This window comes from Oreochromis aureus, linkage group 2 (genome assembly GCF_013358895.1).
Source record: "Oreochromis aureus strain Israel breed Guangdong linkage group 2, ZZ_aureus, whole genome shotgun sequence".
NCBI classification, from domain to species: Eukaryota; Metazoa; Chordata; class Actinopteri; order Cichliformes; family Cichlidae; genus Oreochromis; species Oreochromis aureus.
The window spans coordinates 1,921,486-1,937,437 of NC_052943.1; the positions used below are offsets into that span (position 1 = coordinate 1,921,486).

General features: G+C 41.3%; 1 non-coding gene across 1 annotated transcript; it reads left to right on the forward strand.

Moving 5' to 3' along the window:
* The first annotated feature begins 2,803 nt into the window (after positions 1-2,803).
* Positions 2,804-2,885, forward strand: trnal-uag. Its single transcript has one exon. It is a non-coding gene; the product is annotated as a tRNA-Leu (tRNA).
* Positions 2,886-15,952: the final 13,067 nt, after the last annotated feature.

Sequence of the window (15,952 nt, forward strand, 5' to 3'; positions counted from 1 at the left end):
AAGAAGTGCACTGTGAAGAGTAGCCACAAAAGGACCAAGCTGTTCTTTTACTACAAGTTTCTCTTTGTTCACAGCCATTGACATGTCGAAGAGGTTAACACGTGAGGAGCGGATTGAAATTGTGTTGATATCTAGTGAACACAGTAACCGGGTCATTGCAGCAGATTTCAATGCAAGACACCCTACGAGACCACCCATCTCCCATGCTACAGTTAGCAAACTGCTTGCTAAGTTTCGTGAAACTGGTTCAGTGTTGGATTTGCCAAAATGTGGACGCAAGAAAACTGTCACTAATGAAGAAACATCAGTGGCTGTCCACGCTTCATTCAGCAAGAGCCCACAGCGTAGCACTCGCCGCATGTCACTGGAGAGTGGCATTAGTCGAACAGCCCTTCGGCGGATATTAGCTACTCACAAATGGCACCCTTACAAACTCCAGCTACTGCAGCATCTCAACGAGGATGACCCAGATCGGCGCACAGAATTTGCAGAATGGGCAAAACAAAAATTGGAACAGGACCCTCAGTTCACGCAGAAGATTTTGTTCAATGATGAGACAAACTGTCATGGTCCTGAGTGTGACGACTCAGTGTTTTGTGTTTCTTTATAATATTCTGTGTTCTTGTTTATTCTGTTATGTCTTTGGGTTCGGTTTGCCATTCGTTAGGGTTTTGTTTTGTGCCTGCCTGCTCCCACTTCTCTGTGTTCCCTCTGTCTGTCTATGGTGTCACTGTGTCTGCTTGTGAGTCTGTCTGTTCAGTTCAGTGTCTTGTCTGGTTCTCTGTGTCTGTTAGTTTCCTGTTTTATTCTGAAGGTCCTTGTCTTATGTGAGTGTGTTCAGTTTACATTTCCCCTGCCTCGTTAGTTGTGATGTCACCCAGGTGTGCTTCCCTCCTGTCTCCCATCCCCTGATTACTGCTGTGTGTATTTAAGCCCTGTGTGTTCTCCTGCCTGTTGCTGGTTTGTCTGCGTTATTTGGTGTGTTATGGTCTGCGTAATCTCCGTCCGTCATTCTGTGTATTTCCCTGTGACTCCCTGCATCTCTGTTTCTGGTTAGTTTCTGTTAGTTTTTCCCAGTTTAGATTTTCTTAGTTTCATGCTCACCCTCGCCTTCTCTGTTGTACCCACATTTGATTAAAAAACTCACTTGCACCAGAGCTGCCGCATCTTGGGTCCTTATAATTCACACACGGCTTGCCCCAGCAACCCGTGACACAAACTTTTATGTGAATGGTGAAGTTAACAAACAAAACCACCACTATTGGTCTGACACTAACCCACATTGGATGGATCCCTCCAAAACTGTTGGAACAACAAAAGTGATGGTTTGGTGTGGTATATGGGGCACAACGATAGTGGGTCCATTCTTCATCAATGGAAACCTCAAGGCCACTGGATATTTGAAATTGCTACATGATGATGTGTTTCCCTCTTTATGCACTGAAGCTGGCACGTTCCCTGAGTTTTTCCAGCAAGATGGTGCACCACCACATTATGGGTGCCAGGTCCGAGCATTCCTAGATGAACAGTTTCCTGGAAAGTGGATTGGTCGTCGTGGGCCAGTTGAATGGCCCCCAAGGTCTCCCGATCTGACCCCTTTAGACTTTTATCTTTGGGGTCATCTGAAGGCAATTGTCTATGGTGTGAAGATACGAGATGTGCAGCACCTGAAACTACGGATACTGGATGCCTGTGCTGGCATTTCTCCTGCGGTGTTGCTATCAGTGTGTGAAGAGTGGGAGAAGAGGGTTGCATTGACAATCCAACACAATGGGCAGCACATTGAACACATTTTATAAGTGGTCAGAAACTTGTAAATAACTCATGAAAGAATAAAGTTACGTTGAAACCAAGCACACCATTGTTTTTCTTGTGACATTACCAATAAGTTTGATGTGTCACATGGCCCTCTTCCTATTGAAAAAACAAAAGTTGTATGCAAGATGGCCGACTTCTAAATGGCCACCATGGTCAGCACCCATCTTGAGGAGTTTGCCCCCTCACATATACTAATGTGCCACAAACAGGACTTTAATATCACCAACCATTCCCATGTTATTACAGTGTATCCATATAAATGGCCCAGCCTGTAGTTTGTACCCTTGTAGTGTGATGGTGCTGTGAACAAGTCTGCATTGTTTCAACAAACTGAAGGAAATGTGGAAACCTGGAGACATCTAATTTATTGAAAACAGGCACCAAGATGATTAGAACTCAATCATTGTAAAAACCTGGGCCCTAGAGAGTCTAAAAGTCCGTCGAGCTTTCTGGCTTGCCATTATTATTGATCTTTTAAATTTTTGAACTAAGAAATCCTTGAATTATTTAAAATTCTTCTCAAATCAAGTTAGAACTGCCTGTTGTGTCATTTACCATTAAAGATGGCAACTTGTATCCAGTATCTTTATGGACAGTGATGGTGCACAATGTGACTGGCAGTGGTTTATCTCTGTAACATACCAGCAGTCCGACCAGACTGGGAGCTGTGTGGCACGGTTGTCTGAACAGCAGTGTTTAAACTTATGTCTCTCAGGAATGAATTCTCTGAGGAATTAATGAACTCTCTGAGGTTGTGAGAATTACAACAGGCAAAACTCATCTTCCTTACTCTCTGGACTTGTTTTTGATAGACGTATATTCTCTGTAGTTTTTCCATCAGCTCCAGTTCAGTTTAATTCAGTTTTACTTGATATGATAAATCCAACTTTGCTGTCATGCCTTCTTCAGTAATACTTCCATGAATGGTGAGTTGGGTGGTTGTTGTCTCTGAACTAACACTCCTACAAACTTGGCTGTTAGCAGTGGTAGTGTGGCCGAGTGGTCTAAGGCACTGGATTTAGGCTCCAGTCTCTGAGGAGGCGTGGGTTCAAATCCCACCACTGCCATCACCTTCAAACTGAAGTATGATCTTGGTCTCTTATAGCAAAATGAATCATATCAGGCTGGCCTGCACAGATGTGTAGAAGTCCTCCTGTCTTTTAAACAATCCCAAACTCAGACATCCCTCTACCAGGGGGGTGCTGTGAAATACACTCTACTGTGTGTCCTGGGTTTTTCTCTCAGTTGGACATCTGTTATCAAAGGTGTTTCTGTTTGTTACAGAAAAACAAATTAACAGTGCACACCTGCTTAAAAATATTTAGAAATATACTGTACATGTGATGCAGCATCTGAAAAGACGATGCAGCCGAGCACTGACACAATTCAGAGCGACCCGACTTTCCAGTATTTTCATTGTTTACTGTCTGTAAATATTTCTGAAAACTATGTCTGACAAATGTAAATTATTCTAAAGTTTTTGATGCGTAAAATGCTAATAAACAATACATTATTTGACCTCTAATCCTTGTCCAGCAAGGTTCATACATGGAAGAAGGAAACACCACAGCCACACACCTCTGGGGGTGTAAATTGACCAGTCAGCCAGTGAAATTTGCCCCTTAGTGATGCTGTTGACCTTCCTGTCTTTAAGGCCCTTTCACATAGGACATGGCACACATCTGCATGTGCATCAACCTATCGTCCATGTTTAATTCACTGTGTAGCTGTAGGCTTCATTTGTATTTGTCAAGAAAAGGTACGTCACAGAGCGCAGCACGTGCCGTGTCCTATGTTAAAGGGCCTTTAGATAATGCTGTGTGGATTGGGACCCATCAACAGTTTAATGTAAAGCTTAGTGTAGTGGAGTTTTAATCAGAAGCTTAATCAGTGTCGTAATGATGCAAATAATGGACGCAGGTTGATATCTTCAAGTGAAAAATATGAAACGAAATTTCTATCTGCACTAGATGTTTTTAAATTTTTGAAAAGAAAAGTAAAAAAGCAGCATTTTGAACTTTAGCGAGGCTGTCACGTGCTGGGTCACAGAGGGAATTTACTTTGCAGAATGAAATGTGCTCTTTTCAGAGAAAACACTTATTTCTAAAAACTGTGACCACAGTTGTTACATGCATGAGCAGTTTGAGCTTTCATCTGTTCTATGAAGGCGTCAGTGCAGAAAGAGGGACAAAACAAGTGGTTGCAATTGCTATGGCTGATGTTTACTCTCCACTGTGCTCCTGAGCATAACTCAAAATTTAGAACAAAACAATGAAAAATTAGTTTAGAGTTGTAAAAAATGTGAATTTTCCATTTACACTGATTTTTTTTTTAGGGCTTCCAAGAGTTTCATTTGAGCTACAAACCTGTAATTCCCCATGGGTAATGTTACCACCGAGACCTTTATAGCCAATAAGCACAGGGACTCCCGCATCCTTCACAGACACAGACATCTGAGGCACACCTCCACTCTTTTTCCTCCTCGTCTCCCTGGTGGTTATCTCCTCCCCCACATTCATCTTCCCATCCTTCTCAAGGCCTTTCCCTCTAGACTCTTTTTTTCTCTTTATTTCTCTCTCTCTGCTAAACTGTCTCAGGCTGCTCGAGCCGGACATCGAAGACCACCTCTCCTCCCACACACACACACACCTTTACTCGGAGCCCACGCACACACGGCGCACGACTCCCTTTCAAGTCTTCTTTTGAGTAACCCGAGTGCATTAATATGAATATGTGTCTCATTATGCCGCATTCAAGGTGCACATTCAAAGTTATCTGCCTGCCGCTCAAAAGGAAACATGAAAAACTGGTGCTTAACACTGAACAAAGAAAAATGATCTGAAGTAAGGATGGAAGCAAAGGCTGCAAGGAAAAAAGAAAGGTAAACAACCAATATCTAAACTTTCTCTTGCTTTCATTAAAAGCTAATTTTATTATTAAATATGATATTCGGCTATTTGGTAGGGTCATATTGTTTTTATTCCTATAGATGTGTGAAAAATGTATAAAGTAAATCCAGTAGTATGTGTTTGGGTGATATTATGCACTCATCAGCGTGTTCATCTTTGTCTTCAACAAGGTGCTGGAAACATTCCTCAGAGATTTTGGTCTATGTTGACCTGCAGCATAACACGGTTGCTGCAGATTCATCTAGTATGCAAAACTCTCATTCCACCCAAATGTGCTCTATTAGTATCAAATAGTCATGTTAGCCTGCAAGAAACAGCCATCAGAAGATGGGACTGTGGTCAGACAGGGATGGATGGACATGGTCAGTAACTATACTCACATAGGCTGTGGCATTTAAACAATGCTCTTTGATACTAAAGGGCCCCGAGTGTCAGAAGAACATATCCCCCAAATCACTGCACCACCATCAGTACCAACCATCCAAGAGTTACAACAGAAATCAGACCTGGCAACATTTTTGTATACACACAAAACAGGATTGTAGCATATTTCTATCCACGAGCACTGTAATTTAATATATTATAGACTGACTATAAAGTCTGTCTATATATGCTTGGTTTAAACATATTGCCTAGAAATCATAGACAGACGTTTTTTTTCTTTAGAGGGTTAAATAAAGACCAATTTAACAGTGACTGTCGGGTCTGTAAGTGGTATATAAAACTCTCCCAAATCTCAGAAATTCAATAATATAACAATATAAATAGGAAGCCTTGCTTTCTAGAAGTAGATCATAATGGAAACGGGTGTAGTAATAAATGAACTTGACCAAGAATGGACCCCTGTGGCACACCTAAGGTCAATGGAGCAGGCGAGGTTTTTCACATTTTTTACGACAAATTTTTCTCAAAACTTGTCTGTATATATGTTACACATGTTTTATTTTCACAACAGGCTTGGTGTGTAAAGGCCTTAATGCAGAAGCTTCTGAAGTAAGCCTGGATGCTGGTGCCGTGGGCCTTTTTTTTTAACATAATTAGGTTTTAAAGTTGGCTGAGCTGCCTGCTGTTGTGTCATTCCCTGCTCATACACTGTACACTGACACGTGACACCACAAAAGTCTGCCACACTCTGCCTTTAGTTCAGTTCCCTTCCTTCATGCATATTTTTTCCACCTAATGCAAAAGTCAACCCTGGTAAATTTCTGCTGACGTCCTCATCTCTCTTATCTGAGGACCACCAGTGCAACCTGCACAAAATGCTCCCAGTTAAATCATGTGATGAGGGTTGTTCTCCAACAAAATGTGCAGGGATAATTGTTCTGGTTGGACACACTCTGCATCATTAATTAAAAGCTGAGGAATTATCAGACCATTGGTTCCAATTTGTCTTCCTGATTTTGAGGTAATGAGCCTCTTTCTTTATATTGCTCAATTTACCAGTCACACACATACTGTACACATGCGCACAAATAAACATGCCACACACACACACACACACACACACACACACACACACACACACACACACACACACACACACACACACACACACACCATTAAGTTAATTAACTAATACATCTTTTCAGAGTCCGGTCGTATATATCACAGTGGATATAAAGTTACTCACAGGAGACAAAAGACAGTGCCGGCAAAAACAAAGACTTTTCAACAAACTTATCTTGTTTCTAAGGGGAGGAGAGGAGGAGGAGTCAGGGAATGAGAGAAAATGAGACCATGGAAACAGGCTGAACCTAGCTGCCATGAACTATTATGTCTGCGGTGGAAATTGCAAATCCCAGCTGTTTCAGTAGAATGGGACAGATGGACAGAGTACAGAGGTATAGTTGGTACATGTGTGTTCTAAAATAAAGAGAATTGTGCTGATTGTAGGGATGGGGCTCTAGCTGGGGCTGTTTTCGATCAATGACTTCAAAGAAAGTACTGATGGCGAGGCAGTGTTATCCCTCAGCCTTCAGTACACAAATAGCATAAAATTAAAACTCCTACGTGATTTCCTTGTTGACATCTTTCTTGAGTTACTCTGTTCACAAGATTTTCAGAAAACCTGACCACTTAGCTTGACTTTTTTAGAAGATGCACCAATGGTATCAAATTGAAAATCCTCATTCTTGTTCTAGAGTTTCCATGTTCACAAACCTTGGTGTGAAATGTCACCCATCGACCTGGTGGGGTGACGAGAATACCCCATCAGCCATAAAAGGCTGATGACATTAAGATGAGAGGAAATTTTGAAGATGAACGGAAGGAAGAAAGAGGCATATTGGAAGGAAATAGAAAAGAAGGAAATGACTGGCCAGAATGTTTACATTTAGCAGAACATGAAAAAAAACTTGTACACTTTTGTCCAAAAACTTGCTCCAGGCAGCAGTTCTTGTCTTGTTAATTCGAAAAATAGACATAACTTGAAACATACCAAAGTAAAGCAATATCTCTCTTTCCATCTCAGACAGCACTATCACATGCCTGCAAATACTAAATACTGCAGGAAGATGTTTCTGTTTGTGTGTGTGTATAGTGGGCGTGGGGGGCTTAATCGCTTCTGCTTGCCTTTCTGTAAAAGTCACTGCACACTACTCTTCACATAAAAGTTAATTTTACAAGTACAACCCCCCGTGAACATTGCTGCAGACCAATGTTTCTTGTAGCTGATTGGTTAAAAATATCCACACACTCTAGAATATCCCTGAGAGTATAAACGAGCTGCTCCAGTGTAGCGCAACCAAGATATGAACCAAGACTTGTGAGTTCGGATCAGACTGACATTATTTCTTAAACCAACACTCTTTTCATTTGTCAACTTCAATTTAATTCAGTTCTATTCACAGTCACCTCAACTTACTTTATATTGTAAGGCAAACCCTGCAATAATACAGCATACACACATCCAAAATAATCAGACAACCCCCTGTGAGGAAGCACTTGGCAAGAGTGAGAAGAAAAATCTCTGTTTCAGCAGGAAGAACCAGTGAGGGGTAACTATCTGCAGAGACCAGTTGGGGGCGAGGGGAGGGAGACAGGACAAAAGCCACAGTGTGCAAGAAAGCCAGAGATTTATAACAATGATTAAAAGCAAAGCAGTGAACACTGGGAGTAAAGGGGAGTTAGGATGAAACGCAGACATATACTATAACCTCAAGTCACCAACATGTCCACACTGGAAACCCCCAAAATTTTGTTGAACTTTTGCAACTGATTGCTATATTTACATTTATTTTTATCAGAAATACACTGTAAGTTGCCATTATTCCATTACTTTAAGGAAAAAATGTAATCAAAAGCACTTTACAATAAAGACAGAAATTCCTACTGACAGCTCCTGCAAAAATCGCTCCGTGTTCATTTCCCACTTTTGATTATCAACAACAAGAGAACTTAGACTTAACTTCAAATGCTAAACACTGTGTCATGTATTTAGCTAAGTGTAATCGTTATATTTTCCTTCATATTTGCAAACTAACAAATGCCAACTCAGTATAATAGAGCATGCTAACATCCACAATTTGCCAGACAAGCCCACTCAGGACACAATAATACTGACGGGCAAATAATGAAAAAATAATTTCACTCGCTGGGCCCACGTCCTCATTTTAGGTTTGACAGCATTTTAGTAGGTAAAGGTGAATGCTTGGACATGAATTGAGCTGCGGTTTGGGGAAGGCCTCGAAGGGGACTGGTGACGGCTCCTGGGCCTGGCAGATCCCCGTGTACTAAACAGGAGTGAAGAAATTAAAGAATTGAGAACAAGGAGGGAGGGAGGGGCACGTAAACGAGAATGAACAGCTTGCAGAACTGGGGCAACCTATACAGATGACAACCGGAATGAGTGTGTTTTGGAAATTTCCAAAAGGGAAAAAGTCTGTTTAATATTTATTTTACATTTACAGTATGTGATTTAATTTATTTATAGTATGCGCTGTTTCACCAGCTCACACTGGATATATTTAAACTCATTTTCATGCCCACTCATATTTTGAAGCCCAATTTTAAAGGAAAAATCAACATCCAGACAAATTAAAAACTACAAACTATGAAAGTAGCTATTACACAAACTTTCATTACACCTCAACATTACAGTTTAACAGGTCATAATTCATTTTCAGGTTCCACAACTGCCCAAGTCCCAGTATAATGATCACACTGGAACCCAGATATTTTTAATGAAGCTCACTCCTCACCATGTGTAAAGGTTACCACCCCAATCAGAGACTGCCTTTCAAACTTGGCCACACATGACCAGCCGACTTTATGTCCGATTGAGATCTGATGGGAATCCACAAACAGATCCAACCGGGAAGATGAAAACTGCAGGAAATGTGCTTGTCTTTACAAGTTCATTTGGAACATTATCTCAAGTTGAAAGAGACGATCAAGGTGAGCTGACTTTGACTTTTGCTTCATCTTTATTTTCCTGATCTAACCAATAGTAGAAAGACAGAAAGGTGGTACTGCTCCCCGTGAACTCCAATAAATGGTCCTAAACCTTTTTGAATGTTGCAGGTCAACCTCAATCCTCATAATGTGACACTACTGTGAAGACAGCTTATAAAGGAGTAACATCGGGGGGCAGCAGTCCTCTAAAACTCCCTGCACTGTTTCTTTTTGGGGAGAGATCCAGCTCATCGTTGCCGATGGAAAAATGGGCCAGTGTCTCTTTTTGTCTACAAAAATGACACCCTTAGTGCATCACTCATGGATGCTTGGTCCCCTTACTCCCTATTCTTCAAATCATTCAAATCTGGGATCAGTGACGAGAAGGTAACCTGGGAGAAATATAATCTCTCCCTGTTCGTGCTCTCAGCACAGCGTATTAAATGAACTGAGTGCTTTTCAGGGAGCTTTCAATGACAACATGATAACAAAGAAATGCAGTGCAAAGGTAACAAATGCACCGACTAGCTTTTCAGCAGGACGTACTTTTAAAAAGCCTTGCTGCATGTAAACGTGAGTTTACTGTTTGTACAGAGCTGTGAGGATGTTTCTTCATTTCTTCCATTTTATAATAATCCCTCGAAAAGTGATGTTGCACAGGGGACCCAGCTGTTCATGTTTGCACTCCTGAATGTCACGTTATTTCTTCTGATAGCATAGAAACCATCTGAACATAGCAATTACTAAAAGTAAGCAGTGCCTCTTTGAGTGATCGTGGACATTAACAGAGATGCTGGTGTTAGAACTGCTGCCCTGCTTGGAAAACCTCGCTGATTCCAGCACTGTGTTTCAATCCAGTTCAATTCAATTTTATTTATATCGTGCCAAATCACAGCAACAAGCAACAAAGTTGCCTCAAGGCGCTTTTCAGCCTTTCTCTAAAAGAAGATGATCCCAGTTGTGGCACAAATGTACACTCCTCTAATTTTGTTCCCACAGTCTTCTATTGACAACAAAAAGAGTTCAACATTGGATGTGAAGGTAAAAACTAAGTAAGTTATTTCTGACATTGTACATTATTGTGCTCAGCACAAAGGACATCTCTGAAAACATATTTTCATGTTTCTCTCAAGAATTATCAATTTTGTATAGTGTGTTCATCAGTAGAAACACAGGCAAAAAGAATGAGTGATGGGTTCAAGGACTTTCCCCCCTGCAGCAGCAGAAGAGACCCTGCAAAAGAGCTGCTTTGTTGCTGGAGATGGAGAGTATTTACTGGCTCTAAAAACAACTATAAAGCAAAGCACTTCTGTCTTCTTTTAGACCAGTCTGCAATAACAGAAGGCACTAAAATCAAGAACATCAGCTTTCATTTAGTGAAACGTGGGACCACAGCGGTGCTGCCACTGGTGCCAGCGTCAGCTGGATGATTTCTGTCCTCCTCCCACACAGAGCAGGGAAACACCAGGTGTTTGTGGGCTTTGGAGGCAAAGTTGCTGCGATACTCTTGTATATGCAGAGACAAGTATAATGCAAGTCTGTGAGCATGTTTGCATGCATATTAATTAACATGTGGATTCTATTCTGGTTTTGATAACATTTAAAGTGTTTATAAAATATAGCGGTATAAACTTGCTCATATTCAGAATTAGTTTGAACCGACAGTTCAGCAACCACTTTGACTTTTTGCCCATCATCTGGTCAGTTTCTATAGCAAACACTCATTTGGGTGTTTCCTTGGCATTTACCACTCTCACAGTTTTCATTTCAGTGTTTACCCATGCATAAGTAACCAGTTATTACTACAAGCTGTTTCTTTATTTTAAGATAATCTTACTATTGTCATATGGTTCATTAAAGGGTTTTTATCCATCCACAAATTGGTACCTTGAGTTTTGACTGTTTGGTAACCACATAGGCAGCAGAGGATCACCCAGATTAGCATACAGGAAGTGGCAATAAAACAGATAATCTGGCTGGAAGAAAAAAATTACCTATCACTCTCATTTCCTGCCCTCACCCTAAACCAGACTTGGGGAGGCTCCCCCCTCCCCGAGTCTGGTTCTGCTGGAGGTTTTTCCAGTTAAAAGGGATTTTTCCTTCCCTCTGTTGCCAGGTGCTTGTTGTTGGTAGCATGATATATGTTTCAGACATTCAGGGACTTCATTCAGTCTGTCAAACTACAAAGCACATAAATTCAGGCCACAGCGATCCCTGGTGTTTAAGGAATTAGGAGTGAAGCAGCTATCATGAAGAAGCAGGATGAATGCAAATGCAAAAACTAAGGCCTTCATTTAGTTAATTAGTCATGAAGCACCTCTAAAACAACATAGACCCTATATAGAGTCAGATATTATGTCTGATAGCTCTTTATCTCTGCCTTTAGAACAGTTTAATTTGCTCTTAAAAGCTCTTAATTAATAGATTTAGTAAAACTCAAGGGAACATAATAATTGATGGGTTTGTGTTATGTGAGGGAACCTAAAAGTTAAATCTGCCCCATGAAAAATATTTAATTTGAAAAAAATAAACAAAAAATAAACAAACAAAGAATAAATTATGCAGTTGAGAAAATCTTCATTCTATGTGACTTCTTCCTTAATTTGCAGATTGTTACACATTACATCACTCGTTTCAACGAGCAGTAGACAAGTCTGAACTCAATCCACAAGAAGGACAGAAGAACTTTAATGTCACCCACTGGTTTCTGGAGTAGAGCTCTCTGGTGCCTGAAAGTAGCCTATCAGACCAGAGTCAAGTGAAAGGGTGAATGCTGGTTTCTTACTGGGTAGTTATCACAGAGACACATAGTAGAATTTCACTCACTGAAACTGGATCGTAGGGTTTTTGCAGGGTTTGTACCTCACAGTGGGCCATATTATTTGTCAGATACATTTTATAAAAATGTTTCAAAAGACACCATGAATACAAAAAGAGTGCAGCAAGCTAATTCTCGAGAAAGAGGAGAAGCAGATAAGATAAAGGCCTATAGAGACCAAAACTGTTTATTTCAGTGCTGAAGTCTTTGGGAACTGACTCACATTAGGAGTCAGCCACAGGAGGACATCAGAGGAACTGCAACATCAGCACTGACTTCATTTTACAGTCCTTAAAGTTTAAGCTTGGATTTAAGACACTGCCCCCAAAAAACATACCCAGATTTTTTTTCGACTCCAAATCAAGAGGGTTACTGAAAGTACAGACTCTCTTTATTACTCCTATTAACCCTAATGCTAATTTAGCTAATATCGCTGGCTACATACAAGTATCTGAGGCAAATAATAGATGAGTTAATGGGCTGTAATTACTGAGGTAATTTAAAATACATTACATGTGTGATGAAAGGGCATTAAAGTGGCAAAACCCTCTCAAGTCCAAGTCATTCAGTCTCATTGTCTTGACAGAGAAAATGAATCGGAATAGCACACAACTCAAAACAGCTAACAACAGTTTGCATCTTCATTCCATGTGCAATCAGAAGCATTTTGAATGCATTCATTGTTTTGTTTTTTATGTTGCCATTTAAGACTTTTTTCAAGACTTTATCCCAGAGACTTCCTGATGGAGGTCTAATAGAGTGCAATGATTCCACCGTCAGATAAACTAAGGCAGGGTCTGCACTTTAAAGATGGTTTTTGTGAAGCCAGATCTGTGCAAAAAGTTGCCCGATGGCCTTAACTTGACCCCTGGCTGAGGGTTTAAACGTTGACTTAACAGACAGGAAGGAACACTGAAAAGGGTTATTACAAGCAGAGCATACAATCATTCTTTCTCTCGCTCACACACACACACACACACACACACACACACACACACACACACACACACACACACACACACACACACACACACACACACACACACACACACACACACTCCAAAGAATGAGTCTCTTGTAAAGGCTTACGATCCCCAGTGATACCCATTCATCGAAGGTCAGCCCACGGTAGATATGATGGGATTAGATTGAGTAGCTTATCTTGCCATGAAAATGTAATTCTAGAGCAAACTGTTACACAATAGCCGTCCTTACACATAGATATGAAATGTGCTTGTGCTTTATTGTAGCAACCCACAGACCATGTCCTTTAAATACACATTATATTACGGAACCCTTCCGTACTAGAAGGCATTCAGCACAGAGTGCTCTAGGATATGAAATTAGGATGTAATATGATTAGGAGAGGATGTAATACAATACGATTAAATTTGATGGAGTGAGATCAAGCCAAAAAAAAAGAACAGAGGGAGGGAAAGGAAAAGTCTAGATTCATCCCTACATTTTTCTGTGCTGTGATGAGATCAGGTTATTCTATTAACGCTTTAGTGATGACAGCTTTACAATGCCGTCTGTTGGCGCTCAAACTCAACTGAACGCAGGAGATAAGAGTCTGAGCCGCTGCTACTGTTGCATCCCTGCCTGGATCTCACTCACGCTCTCTCTCTGGTCTCTGATTTGAAAGTGGATTTATAGCCAAGCGATAAGTAGACTTTTATTTGCTCTCTCTCTCTGTCATTCTCTTTGTCTCTCTCTGCATGCATGTCTCCTCTTTCCACATTCTTAACTTGTTAGATTCTCAACAATCTGAAAAACGCTCCTCTTCAGACAGCAGCCTGCTGCTATATCTTCTGCTTAGTCCTTTACTTTCACGCTCTCTCGTACTGGTTTCTGATCCTTGACTGGACTGGGAGACAGGAGATAAGAGGTAAGGCTCGACTCCTGCTGCTAGATCCTGGATCACTCGCTTTGCTGGATTTTCCCTGTTTTGCTTTCCTATACAGGAAGCAGAAATAAGATGCCCACTGTGTGTCTCGAAGAAGAACTACCTTTTATTGTCCCTGTGCTACAACAGAGGAAAATCAGAAGCCTCTAATTAGGTTTAATCAGGACTCCATCACTCATGTGCAACATAAAGATTTATACACTAATGACTTCTGTTCATCTTTGGTGAACTACTTATTCCACTCAGTGAAAAGTTACAAATGAACACAGGGTCAAACTCAGTTCATCATGGAGACAATAAACATTATAGATTCTGAAATTAATGTGTCCAACTCCCAGCTATGCACTAACTCCGCCCCTGTGAATATTAACCTGAGTGCCTCAAACACTCAGATGACAGCTGTGGGCTGAAATATAGCAAATCCCCACTGTGATGTGAGTCTGGTCCAGACCGGCTTTGCCATCTGAATATATGAACAGTGAGAAACCAGAGGTTTGGCAGTGACCCCTAGCAGTGAAAATTTGACACATTATAAGGAAAAAGGATGCTCCTGCATATCTTATAAAAAAACATAATGTACCGTTCTGTCATTGTCCAGTGTTTATGCATTTGTACATTTTGATTCTGGTTTATTTAATATTCTCAGATTTAGTGTATATCCCTGACTCTGGTTCTATTAGTTGTTTTTCTGCTTTGTGTTCTATTTGTAATTTCTGGTCTTCTTCTTGTTCTGTTTCCAAGCCTTCCTTGTGTTCCACGTTCCATGTAGACAGCCTTGTCTTCATGTTTGTTTGACTCTTGTCTCCGCGTTCGGTATTCCATTCCTGTCTGTTTCTCCACCGGTCTCAGTGTCAAGCCCGTGTGTCTTAATCTTGATGTCTGATGTTATTGTACTTATTTATTTTGTCAGTCTCTCATCCGATGTCAGTGTTTTCATTTTTGCTTCCCATTTCCTGTTAGTCTGTAGTTCCAGCTGTGTTCCCTCCTGTTTCCCATCCTGTCATTATAAAAAGCCTCCTACATCAGCTGGGTGCTCAGGCGAGCCGCCCCATTCTCCTGCGTCTGCTGGTGTCCTGCCACCACCTGCTTCAGAGTATGAACCTGAGACAATGGGTCCCTGTACAGCCCCAGCCTGCCTCAGTCAGAGGTCCGCACTCCCCTGTCCTGTCGGAGCCCCTCAGGTGAAGCAGGACCCAAAGGAGCACGTCTCCAATGTTGGGCTCCAGTCCTGTCGCTCGGTGGGTCTTCTTCATCATTGTCGACCTCCAGACCAATTCTGCCTCAGCTTCCAGAACTACCCCACCTCCCAGTCAGCCTCCAGATCGCCATCACCCACACAGCTGGTCACGAGGACATCCTGCAGAGCTAATCTGTCTGCGCCGACGGCTGCATGGCCAGCTTCCTGAACTGCTTCGTCTCCACCGCCAGCCATGCAGCCGGCCTCCTGAACCGCTTGTTCTTTGTTTTGGACTCTTGTGCTCCTTGTTTTGGTGGTTTTGCTCTTGTATTACTTCCAGCTGTGTTCCCTCCTGCTTGCCTCTCCTTATTCTGTGTGTGTTTAAGTTCTCTGTCTTCCTCTTCTCAATGTCACGTTGTTCTTGTTTGCTGTGTTTCCCTTTGCTCTATGGTTCCTAGTTTCCTCCTGGCCTGAGTTTTCGTATTTTTGTATTTAGTTTGAGTTTCTAAGTACAGCAGTAAAGCTGCCTCCTTGAGTTTATTCCCCTGCCTCTGAGTCCTGTATTTGAGTCCCACCCTGCTGTATCTGACACTTTCTTTTGTATTTACAGAATTAAACCAGCTCTTATTATGGCTGTCTTGGCAGTACTTCCGATAAAATTTACTATTCAACCATAACTATAAAAAAACTTCATAAACATAACAGCAATACCAAAAACGAAGAAGAAGAAAAACAACAAAGGATCATAACAAGGACTGGAACAGCTACCAACGCTGTTTCAACGCTAACATAAATTTCTTTTCTTCCAGAGCAAAGCCTTCCTGGTGCTCTCCAAGGCATGTGACTCCATGCACTGGTCCTTTGTAAGCTGTGTTTACTTGTATGTTAGTCAAGGCTAAAGCACATGGACATGGCTCTGCCCTCAGCAGCGT